Source organism: Dendropsophus ebraccatus, chromosome 10, assembly GCF_027789765.1.
Source record: "Dendropsophus ebraccatus isolate aDenEbr1 chromosome 10, aDenEbr1.pat, whole genome shotgun sequence".
Classification (NCBI taxonomy): domain Eukaryota; kingdom Metazoa; phylum Chordata; class Amphibia; order Anura; family Hylidae; genus Dendropsophus; species Dendropsophus ebraccatus.
In genome coordinates, this window is record NC_091463.1 from 40111728 (window position 1) to 40128355 (window position 16628).

Below are 16628 nucleotides of genomic sequence, written 5' to 3' on the forward strand. Positions count from 1 at the left end.
GCCAATCCAAATAAACTACTAAAAAGACTACTAAAAAACATACAAAACATGTAAGTCAAATAATAATATTATAATAATATATAATATATATTTATATAATTATAATAACTTTTTAATGTTATACATTTTATAATATTATTATTTGACTTACATGTTTTATATGTTTTTTAGTAGTCTGTTAGTAGTTTATTTGGATTGGCTCTCCCTGAGATGACCTGGAAGTGAAATAATAGGGTCATCTAGATATTAACACATGTTAAGGTTGTACTCTATGACATGCTTGAGAAAGGCTCCGTTATATGTGGGTGCCGAAACGTGTTGCACTTAATAAATTATTCGTACTCCTGAATTGATGGTCCATCTCTACTGCATCTATCACGGACTGTGGTAACCACACTCACCTGCGCTTGGGATTTCATAGAGGATCAAGTGGCACGATAGGTCTGGATTGAGCCGTTCTGTCTTACAAAAAGGACACTCTGGCACACCTCACCACTGTTTCCTCCTCCCTCTTCTTCATGAATAATCAATGCTGCCTGGCCTCCTGCTCACTTAGCTGTCAGCCAGTGTCTCTGATTGCAGATCAGTCCTCTGTAGGCAGCTTATGTCTGAGAGAAACACTCAGATCTAGTTGAATCTCTGAACCCAAATGTGTTGAAACTGTGGTCTAGGTGTACCTCACCTGTCTAGAGACCTGCCATCATTTCATTCTTTGGTTCAAATCCCTGTTGAAATTTAGTGGATGGTCGCCATTTAATGGCAAAAGATTGCTGTTGTTTTGAAATAATGGCCATTATTTGCCATCAAATGATGGCCATCCACTAAATTTCAACAGTGTGCGAACATAGCCTCTCTGTGTTTTCAATCGACTCCTGGTTTTGGTTGCAAAATACTGTCGAAAATACTAAGCAAATATTTCCTTATGAAGTCTTAAATTAGGCCCCACACCCTTTTTCCCTGGCCGAATTCACTAAGAGGCGGACACAGGTGTAGATTTGGATCATGATTTACACCTGCAGGAGAAAGCCTGGCCTTCTCCTTGGTGTACGCCCCTGATTTACGTTTTATAAATGTCCTCCTAAAAGTTGACTTTTGCTTAAAAGTCTGCTTACTATCTTGCTATGTTGAACCATAACATTGCCTGCAGATGACTGTACGGCAGTTGTTCTGTAGCTTACAAATACCTAGAGATGAGGAGATTTACAGTAATAAGGAAATAAAGCACTTTGTTATCTCTGCAATCCGTTCATCAGCCTGCTTCCATTTAACTGACTGCCGCTACATGCCGCTTCTCCCTAATAACAAGGCAAAGCGCTTTGTTATCTCTGCAATCCGCACAACAGCCTGCTGGTGTTTAACTTACTGCAGCTCCTCCCCAGGTGCTGAGAAAAACTAGATCCAGTCCTTTCCCAGCACCCAGGGAGGAATGGCAGTAAGTTAGACACCAGCAGGCTGATGAGCGTATTGCAAAGGTAACGCTTTGTTATTACTGTAAATTTGCTTATCTCTACAAATAACTATCCCAAAGAACACACAGCTCCTTTATTCTCTCACAGCTGATGTTAATTCAACATTGAACTGCAGATTTCAGGGTGTAAAATGATTTCCCAGTTCTTCACAAAAAATGGAAGTACATTTTTAACCTTTAGGGTAGCTTCATACAGGATCTGCAGTGGATTTCATGCAGTGATTTCTGCTGCAATCCTGTGTCCTGTGATTTTCTAGGGGCTTACATACTCGCAGTGGATTTTTATTCTGCTGCGAGTATGTTAAACCCTGTCCCACTCTACCCAGGTAATACATTACCAAGCCCCGCTCCTGCTTGCTTTTTAGGCTCCCGGCTACTGGTGTCCTGCTCAGCCAATCAGAGCACTGCAGCAGGGCAGCACACTGATTGAGCATTACACCAGTAGCCGGGAGCCTGAGCAGCAAGCAGGAGTGCGACCTGGTAATGTATTACCAGAGCTTTAGATGTGGGCTGTTCGAACAGCCATGGGCCCCCTGAAGCCTCGAGCAACCGCCCAAATCACCCACATTATAATCTGCCACTGCCTGCGTCCCCTAGCTGTCGGTACCCTATGCAGTCGCCCCTCTTGCATGGTGGTAAAAAAGTCCCTAAACAACAGTATACTTGGGGAAAACATGCTAGAGAACCATATTTTCCACCAAGAGACAACAGAGGCTAATATATACACACACAAACAAAAAAAAAAGCATAATTTTGGGTCGACTTCCTGTAATGTGGTAGGCTTGGGTTTACACCAGCAGCCAATCTGAGGAGGTAGAGCTGCAGTAGCCTGAACCAATGATATGACAGGAAGTGTGTCTCAGACTACCATTGTCCTCCTGTAGACACTGTAGTCACAGATCACTGCTCTAGTCATAGAACTATAAAGTCATGTTCACACCTGTGTAAAAGGCTCAGGTCAGGGCCTCTGTCACATAGTCCATTTAAATAACAGAACAAAAAAAAAAAGCTACATGCAGCATTTTTTTTAATCTAATGATTATCTTGTAAATGACAGACACTAAATAGAAACCCAATGGACCCCATTACAGTTAAAGGGTTCTTATGGTCTCAAGGACTATTATAGTTTCCCCCCCCAGCAGGCAGAAATGGTACTGGCTATAGCTACATATGTAATGCTGTGCTGATGCATCATGGTATATACTGAAGGATGTTATAAACAATGGGCAGTGCAGTGATAGAGGAATGTTTTATCCTGGGCTACTTTTTTTTTTTTTTTTTTAAAGGGGATCATAAAAATCTCTTTTGTTAAATGCAAAAAAATGTAAACGTGTGCTATCCCTTGTCATATTATACTAGTGTATGGAAAGAGTTCCTAATGTGTCTGGTAAATTCAGCCAGCTTTATCACACTAAACTGGCAATTTTGATTACATTTTATAAATCACCCCCATAGTTTTCATCATTAAAGAGGAACTCCGGATAAGAAAAACTTGTTTTCTATTAAAAGTACATTAAAAGTTATATAGATGTGTCTATATAATATATTACCGTATCTGTACGGTTCTGCCACACTGGTAGTTGATAGAAATCTAGTAAGTGAAAAAAAAATGGCCCCTGCGCCAATCCACATTGTTTTCTGCTCCTTCTGCTATCCCCCCTTAGGAGACAAATATTCCATGCCTCTGTTTCACATTGTGTGTGTTTGCTGAGCACAGGCTGATGATGCAGACAGGGGGCAGGGCGTGATCTCACAGGAGGCTTGGCTGGATCACCCAATCCCCTGAGTGATTCACCATCTCTGACCAGCCAGAAGCAGGTGTTGCACTAATTTCTCTGATTGTGCAGTGAAATTAGGGCTGTGTTCAAACATGTTGGAGTGTCATTGCAGTACTGCAGCCTATTCACAAAATGATAAGAGTGCCACAAGTATATCATGTAAAACAGCAGAGAGGATCAGAGCCTTATTGTGGGGCTCAACTTCAAAGATAAAAGATGCTTGATCATAATATATGCGTGGAAGCAGAAACACAAAACAGAACAAAACGCCCCAAAACATATGAATTTTTGGTAGTTTCAAAACTGGAATAGATAGGTAGGTAATGCTATATGCTTCTGAAGTAAATTTTTTTTAACCTCTACCTGGAGTTCCCCTTTAAGGAAACCATAAGCTTTAGAGGCTGAAACCCTTTAAAGCATAATATGCTGGCTCTATGTAACTATGCATCTTGCCAAATCCTATGAGCCATGTAGCCAACACACCTAAAATTACTGCAGGTGCTTAGCTTATGAGAATTCTTCTTGTTTGTTATGAAGGTGAATAGAAACATATAATTGTTGGCTCTGAGATGAGGCTGACTCATGAATTTTGCAGTGCCCCACTAGAATAATAAAAATAGATTTGTCATTGTTGTCCAGTGATATTTCCAGTTTACCATGACATGGATACTTGTATATTCTAGGATCATTTGTTATGTACTATTGGGCAGCCACAGCATATCAAGGTGTAAAATCCATCATGTCCCACTGTGTTGGGCTGAAGATCCATGTGGAAATTATCCAGTGAACCCAGCTGGTTCATGTCCACCTTATTAGTGCCTTAAAGGGATCCAATTTGGTCAGACAAGGTCTCCAATGGTGTTGGGGGTTCTGGGCTCTGTAGTCTTCATGTCCGGTAAAATACTTTTTAATCCCGTGCACAAGGCAGGGGGAGAGCTGTGAACTAGTCATCTGGGCCGTGAATCTGTGCCGATTGGATCCATTTAATTCTCTGCTTCTGTCATTGAACAAAACTATTTGGGTATTAATCAATTAAAGAACCTACACAAAACTATACATTCCATCAGTTTCAGATGGAACTGTCTCCTGCCGAATCTCTCTGGACAGTCTAAAAACCACTGGTGGTCTATTTTGAACCTGGCTTTACACATGGGGTATAGCCATGTTAAATTTCAAAATGCCTGTTTCGTGCATTTTTTTGAAGAATATAAGCCACCAGAGGTGTCTGGCAGTGGCTTTCCTATCTCTCCCTATCCCTAGTAAGAACGCTTTCAACATGAACGCTTTGCTGACTCATTAATACATATATAGGGGGATCGCAAGGAACACCTGTTGGCCAAATGCTATCTAAAATGTATAGCCAGCCTAAAAAAAAAAAAAAAAAAAAAAAAACAGTGCTTTCAGAGCACCTTCTTGGCTGAATCCCAACTCCGACCGGTGATTTCAGTTACTCAAACCTGTCTGACTTATGACACATCCTTCTAATGATTAGCTACTATATAAGAAACTGAAATAGTTTTTTCTTCCTTTATAACCCATAATTTGCAGTCTGGCCTTTTAATAGAAACATAGAAGATTGTTAGCAGAAAAAGACCCTTTTAGTATCCCGCCCGACCCCCCCGGTGGAGCCCCTTATACTTCCCCCTTCCTCTAAGTCCCCGTCCCACCGCCAAGAAATCCCCGTCGAAAGCTGTGCGCGCGCTCACCAGAGACCAGAGTCCGACGTCCATAGAGAATAACTGGAGCAGTTATTCTCTATGGACATCGGACTGATCGCTGATAAGCATGCGCAAGGCTTCAGACAGATTTCTCAGCGGCGGGACGGGTTACAGGACTTCGAGAGGGGGATAAGTATAAGGGGCTCCACCCCGGTAGCCAGAGTGACAGGTCCCCTTTAAAATCTGTCATTGTAGATTTACCAACCACGTCTGCTTGAAGTTTGCGCCAAGTATCTACTCCTCTTTAAGTAAAATAATATTTTCTCATGTTGCTTCTGACCTTCCCCCCAACTAACCTCTCACTGTGTCCTCTTGTTCTTGAGCTCAGTTTTTTTACTAAAAACACTTCCCTCCTGAACATTATTTAGTCCTTTAACATACTTAAAGGTTTCAATTATGTCCCCCCCTTTCCCTTCTTTCCTCCAGACTATACAGATTCAAGTCCTTAAATCTTTCCTGATATAGTTTATGCCTCACACCCTCCACCATTTTTGTGGCCTGTCTTTGGACCCGATCTATTTGATCAATATCCTTTTTTAGGCAAGGTCTCCAGAAATGGATACAGTATTCCAGATGTGGCCTCACCAGAGTTCTATACAGCGTGATCACAATCTCCTTCTTCCTACTGGTTATACAGACCAGCATACGATTTGCTTTCCCCACTCCCTGGTTGCACTGGTGACTCATTTTAAGGCTGTCAGAAATCACTACCCCTAAATCCTTCTCTTCTGAAGTCTTTTCCAACACAGTACTGCCGATGTGATACTCGGATAGAGGATACCTCCTCCCCAAGTGCATTATTTTACATTTGGAAACATTGAACTTTAATTTCCAAATGTTTGGACCACTTATTTAGCAAAGCTAAATCATTTTCCAAATTACTGACACCTCCAGGAATATCAACCCTGTTGCACACTTGTGTCGTTAGCAAACAGACAAACTTTACCTACCAGGCCTTTTCCTACGTCACTTACGAACATATTAAAAAGAATAGGACCCAGAACAGACCCTTGTGGCACACCACTTGTAACCAGTCTCAGCTAAAGGATAGATATCAGAGGGTTGTTGTTAATAGTGTATATTCCGAGCAAACCACAAATCCACTAAACTATCCAGTGATTAAGTCCTATTTTCTCTAACCTCTCTATAAGCTCTTTATGGGGAACTGTATCAAAGGCTTTGCTGAAGTCCAGATAGGCGATCTCTACAGCCTGGTTCCCGCGAACAGCGCTGGTGTATTGCCATGCACCAACCCGGGCTGAAGGAAGCCCCCTCCCCTCTATGACACGGCTTTATTAGAATCACAGAGGGGATTTTCTCCCACTGGGGGTGGGCCGGCCCACCTCCAATGCTCCAGACTGGGCCGGTGCTCGGGCCGTAGTTTAAAAAAAAAAAAAAAAAAGGACTGTGACACTGGCTTCCCCGCGCCGGTGCTGGTCTGTTCATTTGAAACACTTAAACAAATGTGAAAAGGAGAGAAGGGGGGCGCTTCCTTGTGTAGTAGGAGGAGGCCAGGTGTGTGGTAGTAGGGGACTACAAGGGACCACTCACCTGGAGGAGTTGTGCAAGATTAGGCAACTCTATTGATGGCATAAATGGTTGTACTCCACAGCTGTTCCGGGACATCACCACCGAGGTGGAATGAGAGTACGCAGATATTGTAACCAGCCGGTTACAGGACCATAGCAGGAACCCTGTACAACTTGGGTCAGCGCAGAAGTACTGTGGCATATACGTGGTGGTATAAAAGTCGGCTCCGTATACTTACTAACGGTATATACCAACCGCACTGGACGTAGTAGAACAGTTACTTTTATTGCAACACGTTTCGGCCTTCACAAGTAAAATAAAGGCCTTTTTCAAGCATAAAACACATTCTCCCTGCTCCTCCCTGCTTGAGTGAGTGACACCTGGAAGCTGAGTCCTAAACAGGATAATGTACGAGAGAGAGGAATAAGAAGGTGTTATAGCTTGCTGCACCTCAGGAGCTCGGGAAAGCCTCTTTGACTCTTCTATACTATATACTATAGAATATAAGCAACTTTCCTATGTTCTAGAAGCACAGCTGGATAAATGAAAGGTACCATGTGTCTCCTTATTGTAACAGCTAACAGTATCAGCAGTTTGGAATGTGAATTACAGCTGACAGATTACCTTCAAAAGGTCAACTCCCACATTTTTTTTCCCCTTAACCCCTTAGCGACCCATGACGTATCTGATACGTCACGGTGCCGCAGGGGTTTTCAGAGTGGGGGGGGGGATCCGTTCTTCTGCCCGTGCAGGGCCTCAGCGTCGGAATGACGCTGATCTCGGCTCGGCAATAGATTGCTATGGCCTGCAGCAGGCCATAGCAATCGGTCTCATCGATCTTTGCTGTGTATATACACAGCATTGATCTCTATGAGAGATCATTGCTGTTTATATACAAGTCCCCCAGGGGGACTTAAAAGTTACAGTAAAAAAAAAAAAGTAAAAATTTATTTATTAATAAAAAGCCCCCTCCCCTATTAAAAGTCCAAATCACCCCCCTTTTCCCATTTTATAAATATTTTTTTTTTTTTTTTTTATTTAATTTATTTCTTTTTCACAATATAAAACATAATCATATAATATTATACAAATGCCATACAGAATTAGAGAAACAACATTAGCATCTAACAGCGGGTTGCGATTAAATCACCAAGATATACAATATTGTCTAAACATATAGGTCCACCGCCTAGCACAGTTTCTCTGTTATTTCAGAGACATATGGTCCCACCACACATATTTCCCAAAACCAACCCCCCCCCCACTCAGAGAGAGTAAAGGAAAGCAAAAAAAAAAAAAAAAAAAAAAAAAAAGAAGAAACTCATAACGTAAACATTCACTAAACATAAAAACATAAAAATCTTCCTCAGTGCCAACCCAACCACTTCCCCCGTCTAGGTCCCTCCATGCTTCTAACCCTCTCCACCTGATTTAACCATTCCTGTTTTGATGGACCGGAGTCACTCAACCAGTTCCTCAGGACCACCAACCTAGCTTGAAACAGAAGAGTATTGACCAGAGCCTTTATTTTTTCCCCTCCCACCCTATCTTCCCCAAGTACCGCATTCTCAAAGGAGAGAGTTCCCACGAGTAGCTCCCTATTCTGTAACTCCTCTGAGACCTGTTGCCAGAACGCTTTTAAGGACTGACAGGCCCAGAAGGAGTGAATCAAGCCAGCCGCTTCCGTACCACATCTAGGACAGCAGGAGTCCTCACGCAAACCAATGCGTTTCATAAGGGCAGGGGTATAGTAAGATCTATGTAGGATTTTAAATTGGGTAAGTCTGTGCTCTGGGTTCGAAGAGGCCCTCAATATCCCTCCTAATATACTTTCCCAACTCTCCTCCGTGAACGGACCCAAGTCCTTCTCCCATTGTTCCCTAAACCCCTTTAGTGCATTATCATATTTCTGTTCTATTAATATTTTATATATTTTAGAAATTAAGTGTCTACCCTTACCTAACTTTTTTATCCTATCTATGCCCTCTACATGTGAGACCACGAACAATTCCTTATTCTGTGTTTTAGTGACCGCTCTTTTTAGTGAATGATATCTAAATATATGGGCCCAGTCTTGACTGTCCCCTAATAACTCAATCCCTTTAAGTGTACCTTCCAGAAAAAAGTCCCTAACCTTAAGTAGTGACCTCTGTTTCCAAAAACCCTGAGAAGGGAGCTTCAAAAACTCCACAAAGTTACAGTTATCCCATAATTCCGTGAACTCTAAACTATGCTTAACCCTACATATTCTCCTAATCTCCTTCCATATTTTAACTAAGTGTCCAAAAATCCCTTCCTTCCCCTCCCCCCTCACCCAGGGAGCACCAGCCTCCAGATGCACAAAGATATCTCTACAGGTGGCACCAGACCCTGCTTGATTAAAGAGACCCACACACTCCCCCCCCAATATAAATGCCAACTGAGTTGCCACGTAGTAAAGTCTGAAGTCAGGGAGACTGAACCCCCCGTCCTGTATTCTAGGACAGAAATGAGAGTACTTCAACCTGACTCTTTTCCTTCCCCATATCAAACGATTTAGTACTCGTTCCAAGCTCTTAAACCATTTGTCCTTAATATAAACAGGAGATGCGGATAGATAGAACCCAACCTGCGGCAGAACCACCATTTTAATCAAAGCAATCCTGGCTGACATAGATAAAGGGAGCCTCTCCCAAACCTTCACCTTATCGTCTGTTTTCTTCAATATTTTATTGAGATTATCTTCCTTAAATTTACAAGGATCAGCTGAGATAACAATCCCTAGATATTCTAACCCCTCATCCGTAGCCAGAATCTTAATATCCCTAATAGGATTCTTTAATGGACCATCCAGAGGGAGAACCGACGATTTGGTCCAATTTATCTCCAGACCCATTGGGCCTCCAATTCTCCGGAACCCTTCCATGATTCCCTCCAGGCAGTCACTGGGGCTGGAGACAAAGAGGAGCAGATCGTCAGCATACAAAAGAATTTTTTCCCTATGCCCCCTGATCCCGAATCCCCGAAAGGGACAGCATTCCCTCAACCATTCTGCCAAGGGCTCAACATAAAGACAAAACAGCAAAGGAGAGAGGGGGCAACCTTGCCTGGTTCCTCTATTGATCTTAAAAGCTGAAGAGGGGGTCCCATTGATACTGACCTGAGCTAGCGGGTTTTTATATAAAAGTTGTATCATGCCCAAAAAATTGCTCCCAAAGCCAAATTTCCCCAGGGCTTTCCAAAGATATGCCCATTCTACACGGTCGAAAGCCTTGGTGGCATCGAGAGCCACCAAGGCTCTATCGACCCCCTCCCTTATTTGCATATTCATATAGGTACGCTTAATATTAGAAAAAACGGTCCTACCGGGCATAAATCCGCTTTGATCCTCTTTAATTAACCCCTCAATTATGGTCCCCACTCTTCTAGCTAATAACTTGGAAAATAATTTATAATCAGTATTGAGTAATGAGATTGGGCGATAGGCCTCAATCTCAGCTGAATCTTTACCCTTCTTCTTTATTAGAATAATATTAGCCTCTTCCATAGAACCAGGCAATGCCCCCCCTGCACAGGATTCATTAAGAACCCTTGACAGAACTGGAAGGAGCAAACTAGAAAATCTGCGATAGAATTCGTAAGGAAGGCCGTCTGGACCAGGAGCAGTGTTCCCTTTAATAGAGGCAAGGGTCTCTGTCAACTCAGAAATGGTGATAGGGTCTTCTAGTTGTAATTTCTGCTCGGGTTTAAGGGTGGGTAATTTTATCTGGGCAAACAATTCTTCATCCAGTACATCCATATTTGGATTGGAGGAAGTGTATAAACCCTCAAAATAATCTCTAAAACTTGCCAGAATCTGATCAGGATCCCTGACTAGCTTTCCACCCTCTCCCCTAATCACTTTAATCTCATTTATTTCTCTCTGGTTTTGAACTAGGGACGCCAAAAGCTTACCTGGTCTATTCCCTTCTTGATATAGCTGTTTATCCCTAAAAAATCTTTTATTCCTTGCCTTCTCCTCTAAGTAGGCCGAGTACTCCCCCTGTGCTTTTCTTAGGGCCTCTAGTCTGCTAATCTCCGCATCCACTGAATATCTCTCCTGCTCCAGATGTACATTCCGCAGTAGCTGAGCCTCTCTAGCCCTAAATTCACGTTTCTTAACACAGATCTCTTTAAAGTACAGTCCCCTGACAAAGGCTTTCAGAGTGTCCCATACCATCTGAATAGATGCGGAGCCCAAATTCGCCTCCAGGAATAAGTTAATCTCTTTGCCTATGCGCTCATCATTGTCCAGTAAGCGCAACCACTGTGGGTTCAGTCTAAACCGCTTAGGTGACCTCTGGTTACCTCGCACTCCCATGGTTTCCCAAATCAGCAACGCATGATCCGAGACCGATTTAGGCGCATAATGAACCTTTCTTAATTCCCTGAGCCCACACTGGTTGCACAGCAGGAGATCTATCCTAGACGCTGAGTTATAAGATGTGCTAAAACAGGAGAAGACATTAGTACTTGGGTGTAGAGTTCTCCACGCATCTACCCAGCCCCCTACTTCAGTAAAGTTCTTTAACGGGGAGCTAATTAGCCCTCCTCTTATGGCTGATGACCTCCTATCCCAGGGTTCCATAACACAGTTATAGTCCCCTGATATAAAGATATTCTGGTACTCTTTATCTTTCGCAAAGTTCACTAATTCCACCAATACCTCGGTGGAAAAAGGTGGCGGGATATATACAAATGCCAAAATAGTGGGGACTTCCTCCAACAGGGCCCACAAAAATACATATCTCCCCCTGCTATCCACTCGCGACTTCTTGACAACCATATCCACCTTCTTATGAACCAATACCGTTACCCCCGCAGAGTATGACGACCCAAAGGAATGGAATACTAATGAGGTCCACCTCTTAGCTATTAGATTAGATGTGGGAGCCGTGAGGTGCGTCTCAAGAAGGCAGACAATGGCCGGCAGATACGCATTGACCCTGTCAAATATACTGCACCTCTTGAGACGCTCCCCCAGGCCACGCACATTCCAGGTGATCACCCTAACCATCTATCCGTAACTACACTTAACCACAGACAAAAAAGAGAGAACATGAGTGGGCCAGCAAGAGGAAGAAAGAGAGAGAGAAAAAAAAAAAAAAAAAAAAAAAACCCTCTGAGTGGGGACCCCTCCCAACCCCCCCCCAGCCCTCCCCCCACCCCCCAGCTCCCAACCCTCCTCCCCCCAAGCCCGCACCACCCTCCACCCCCCCCATGGACCCATCCCCACCAGCCAATCTCTGCCAACCAGCAGAAATCCCTAAACTAGCAACCTCCATTGCCCCCGCCCCCCATCCACCCGCAACCCCCAACCGTCCCCACAGAGCTCAAAAACTGCTTTTGGAATATAATTACATCTCCCCTTTATCATAATGATTCCTTATCTAACCAATCTGCTGCCAGCTGGGGAGTAGAAAAGAACAATAGTGTATTATTATACACAATTCTCAATTTAGCCGGGAAGAGCAAAGAAAATTTTATTTCTGCTTGATGCAGCCGTTTCTTAACAGCTGAAAAACTAGCTCTCTGTATCTGTGTGGACCTTGAGAAATCAGGGTAAACCGCCACCTTGTTGCCATTGTACTCCAAACTGCCCTGCGCTCTCAGTTTCCTAAGGATAAGATCTCTATCCCCAGAGCACAGCACCTTGGCTATGAGAGTGCGTGGTGGAGCGCCCTGGGGAGGAGCCTTAGATGGCACCCTATGGGCCCGTTCTATACCAAACAAAGGGGATAGTGTAGACTCTCCCATTAATTCTTTAATCCAGCTGCAGCAGAATTCAGACGTATTGCTCCCCTCTGATCCCTCAGGAAGTCCTATAATTCTAAGATTACACCTCCTAGACCTATCCTCAAGATCCTGTATTTTAGTTCTAATATCTGTATTCTCTTTTTTGAGACACTCAACCTCCTTTTGTATATGTCTAACTAAGTTATCTAGGCCGGGCATATCTTTCTCAATATTGACCACTCTGTCCTTAACCTTGTTCAGGTCGTCCCTTATCAAGGTGATATCTGTGGATACCTGCAGTATTTGTGTAGACAGTTCGGAGATAGCTTTAAAACATTTTTGAACCTCACTAAGAATTTCTACCAATGCAGGCTGTGGGTGACATTCCTCCCCCCCAGTCACCTCGACGGGAGGAACCTCGTCAAGCACTGAAAACCTTGAGCCTGACAGTTCCCCCGCAGAGGTAAGTGAGAGCCTGTCCCTACCGACCACCCCCTTCCCTACCGGCGGAGTCTTCAAAAATTTATCCAGCTTGTTAGTTTCCCCTTTATCTTTCGGAGATGCTTTTAAGGTACCCCTATTACTTGACTTAGCAGGCATTCTTAGCCAATACCATTAATATGTATCCCTAGATAATAAGTATATCCAAACAAAATCACAGAACAATGCGCACACTAAAGATAACAGGTGAGAATAGTGCAAGCTTGAGCTATAACAGCTTCATCAAAAAAGCTTAGTACCAATAGCATAGGTGTTAAATTCATACTATATTACATAAAGACCCATCTACAAAAGATAACATGCATAAGATGGCTTAATACATGCCATCTCCTGGTGCCACTCAATCTCTGGATAATAAGAAGGGTGAGTATGTCAAAACAAGATTATAGTACACTGCCCCCTTTAAAGATAATAAGTGAGAGCGATGCAGGCTTAAGCTATAACAGTTTCGTCAGAAAAGCTTAATACCAATAACATAAGCGTTAAATTCATACAATATTGCATAGAGACTCCTCTACAAAAGATAACATATATAGGACGGCTTAATACGTGTCACCTCCTGGTGCCACTCAATCTCTGGATAATCAGAAGGGTGAGTATGTCAAAGCAACATTATAGTACAATACACACTTTAAAAATAACAGGTGAGAACAATGCACGCTTGAGCTACAGCATTTTCATCAGAAGAGCTTAGTGCCAATGGCGAAGATTTTAAATTCATACTATATTGCATAGAAACCCATCTGCAAAAGATAACATGTGCAGGACGACTTAATACGTGTCATCTCCTAGTGCCACTTCAGCTAAGAAATAGTGCGTCCAGGACAGGACGGGAGTAACCGGCCATATAGGCCATCAAATGTGTCCAGTGACAAATTAAAAGCTTCAGCAACTATAGCTCTCCTAGTCCAGGATCGACAAAAGCACCAGGTGAAAAGTCTCTCCAGGACAGCCTCAGGGGGAGCACAGTTGTCCAACACGTAGCGGGGGCGAAAAGGGGGGCCAAGCACCCAGCGAGTCAATGTTCACAAACCGCCACAGGTGCCTCTTTGGTCGGTATACATTGGACAGGATGCCACAATACCAATCTGGGGGGGGAGCAAGCAAAGCATGAATGTAAGTATGGAGCTCCTCTCCCCCCAGTTGAATGGAGGGAATCAACAAATTTCATACCTCCCAGCAGGAGACACCAAGTTCAGTGCGGCCCAGTCCGGTCCGTTCCCCAGCGTGGGAACCCAAGGAAGACTGCTATCATGCCCTGCCCCCGGTTGCTCTTAAGTACGCCTTAACCAGGCAGCCCCAAACAATCGCCGAGCACCGAGTCCCGGCCTGGGCTCCTCCTGGGGATCCGGCAGCTCGTGGGGGCCCACCATAGCCTACCTCTCGGCGGAGGGCGCCCATTCTCACTCCCCAGGCGTGCAAGGCATCCGAAATTAACTCTGTGCCGGCGTCGAGTACCTGCGGGATCGGCTACCTCGGTCTGGACTGCCCAGCAGCACTTGCTCCCGTGCCTCCGCCAATCCAGGGGGATCCTCCAGACCACATGACCCAGCAGCGTCAGGATCCAACCAGCGGCCGCTTTCCTCCGGCCGACAGGCACCGGCCCCCTTTGCGTCCAGAACTCCCCTCGTAATCGGGGCCCCACGAGCGGCACGCGAAGCTCCATCGCTCCCCCCGGAGCCATCCCCCGTCAAACCGGCGGCTGCCGGTACATCAGGTCAGCGGGCGGCCCCCACATGCGGAGAGCCGGGCGGCGCGGGTGAGTAGGAGGCGGGAGCAATAGCAGCGGCGCTACGTCATGCCGCGCATGCTCCTTGCCATTTTATAAATATAAACATATTTAGTACCGCCGCGCGCATAATCGCCCGAACTATTAATTAATCACATTCCGGATCTCGCACGGTAAACGGCGTAAGCGCCAAGAAATTCCAAAGTGCAAAGTTGCGCATTTTTGGTCGCATCAAATCCAGAAAAAATGTAATAAAAAGCGATCAAAAAGTCGTATATGCGCAATCAAGGTACCGATAGAACGCATCATGGCGCAAAAAAATTACACCTCACACAGCCCCATAGACCAAAGGATAAAAGCGCTATAAGCCTGGGAATAGAGCTATTTTAAGGAACATATATTTGTTAACAATGGTTTGAATTTTTTACAAGCCATCAAATAATATAAAAGTTATACATGTTACATATCGTTGTAATCGTAACGACTTGAGGAACATGTATAACCAGTCAGTTTTACCATAGGGCGAACGGCGTAAATGCAAAACTCCCCGAAATCAAAACAAATTCCTTTTTTTTTTTTTTTTTCAATTTGACAGCGCCAATGATTTTTTTCCGGTTTCGCAGCATATGTTATGGAAAAACAATGCCTGTTATTGCAAAGTACAATTGGTTTCGCAAAAAATAAGCGCTCATATACGTCTCTAGGTGAAAAAATGCAAGCGCTATGGACTTTTAAACATAAAGTGGGAAAAGCAAAAGTGCAAAAACAAAAATTGGCTTTGACCTTAAGGGGTTACCCAGCGCTACAAAAACATGGCCACTATTCCCCCTCTCTTGTCTCCAGTTCAGGTATGGTTTTCAATTAAGCTCCATTTACTTCAATGGAACCCCACCCAATCTGGAGAAAAGAGAGGGGGAAAGTGGCCATGTTTTTGTAGCGCTGGATAACCCCCTTTAACACACATTACAAAGTTATATAATGTTGTAATGTGTGTTAGTCATCTGTCTGGAGCCATTCCGCCTCTTTTCCTCCCCCGACCCCCCCGGAAGAAAAAAATATAAAATAAAATACTTACACATTTACTGTCGACCCGGTCCTTTTCTCCCGCCACCATTTTGTGACGTTGCCCTCACAAGTGGAGGGCGGGCCTGGTTTTCCTCTGCTTCCACGTCTTTCTTTAGAATGAATGGGAGTGAAAAGGCTGCCGATGCGCGTGCGCACCAGCAGCCTTTTCATTGGCTGGAATGCATCACATGGCTTCCAGCCTGCTCAGCTCTGATTGGCTGAGCAAGCTGGAAGCCATGTGATGGGATCCAGCCAATGAAAAGGCTGCTGCTGCGCACGCGCCTCAGCAGCCTTTTCGCTCTCATTCATGCCATGGAAACCTGGAAGAAAAGAAGATCTGAGGACTCGGACAGGGATTTTCAAATGGCGGAGGGATGGCGAGTATAGGATCTGTGTCTGTTAGTGTTTTTTTTTTTCCCCGACACCGGAGTTGTCCTTTAAAAATAGGTGCCTTCAGTTGACGGCAAGCAGGGCAGCAGCGAATCGCTGATCTAAAATGTTTGATCTGTTCCCCACTCATTAGGTGCCTTTACACTGAGATTTATCTGACAGATTTTTGAAGCAAAAGCCAAGAACAGACTAAACGGTGCAGGTCATAAAGGAAAGGCTGAGATTTCTCCTCTTTTCATATCCATTCCTGCCACCTAATTTAAAGGTAATAGGTCAGCTGTAATTCACATTCCAAACTACTGACACTGTTAGATAGCTGTAAGAGAAGGAGACACATGGTACCTTTCATTTATCCAGCTGTGCTTCCAGAACATAGAAAGGCTGCTTATATTCTATAGTAAGAAGAGTCAAAGAGGCTCCTGAAGTGCAGCAAGCTGTTACACCTTCTTATTCCTCTCTCTCATACCTTATCATGTTTAGCTTCCAGGTGTCAATCAAGCAGGGAGAAAGGAAAGAGAAAGCTTCCCAATTGAAGCCATTCAGGAGCTTAGGAAAGCCTAAGAATAAAAGTATTTCTCTACAAGATGCTGGCCTTTTAGCACTGCTCTTCTACCAGGATGCCAGGGAAAGCTGGATCCAATCTGGGAAAGTGGAAGAAAAGAGAAAGTCGCTAGAATAAAAAAGAAAAACAAGGT

At 44.0% G+C, this 16628-nt stretch overlaps 1 protein-coding gene across 5 annotated transcripts in view; it reads left to right on the forward strand.

Annotated features, from left to right (window-relative positions):
- DLG3 (discs large MAGUK scaffold protein 3) overlaps positions 1-16628 on the forward strand; it is a 150290-nt gene that overhangs the window by 109423 nt on the left and 24239 nt on the right. The window lies entirely within an intron of this gene.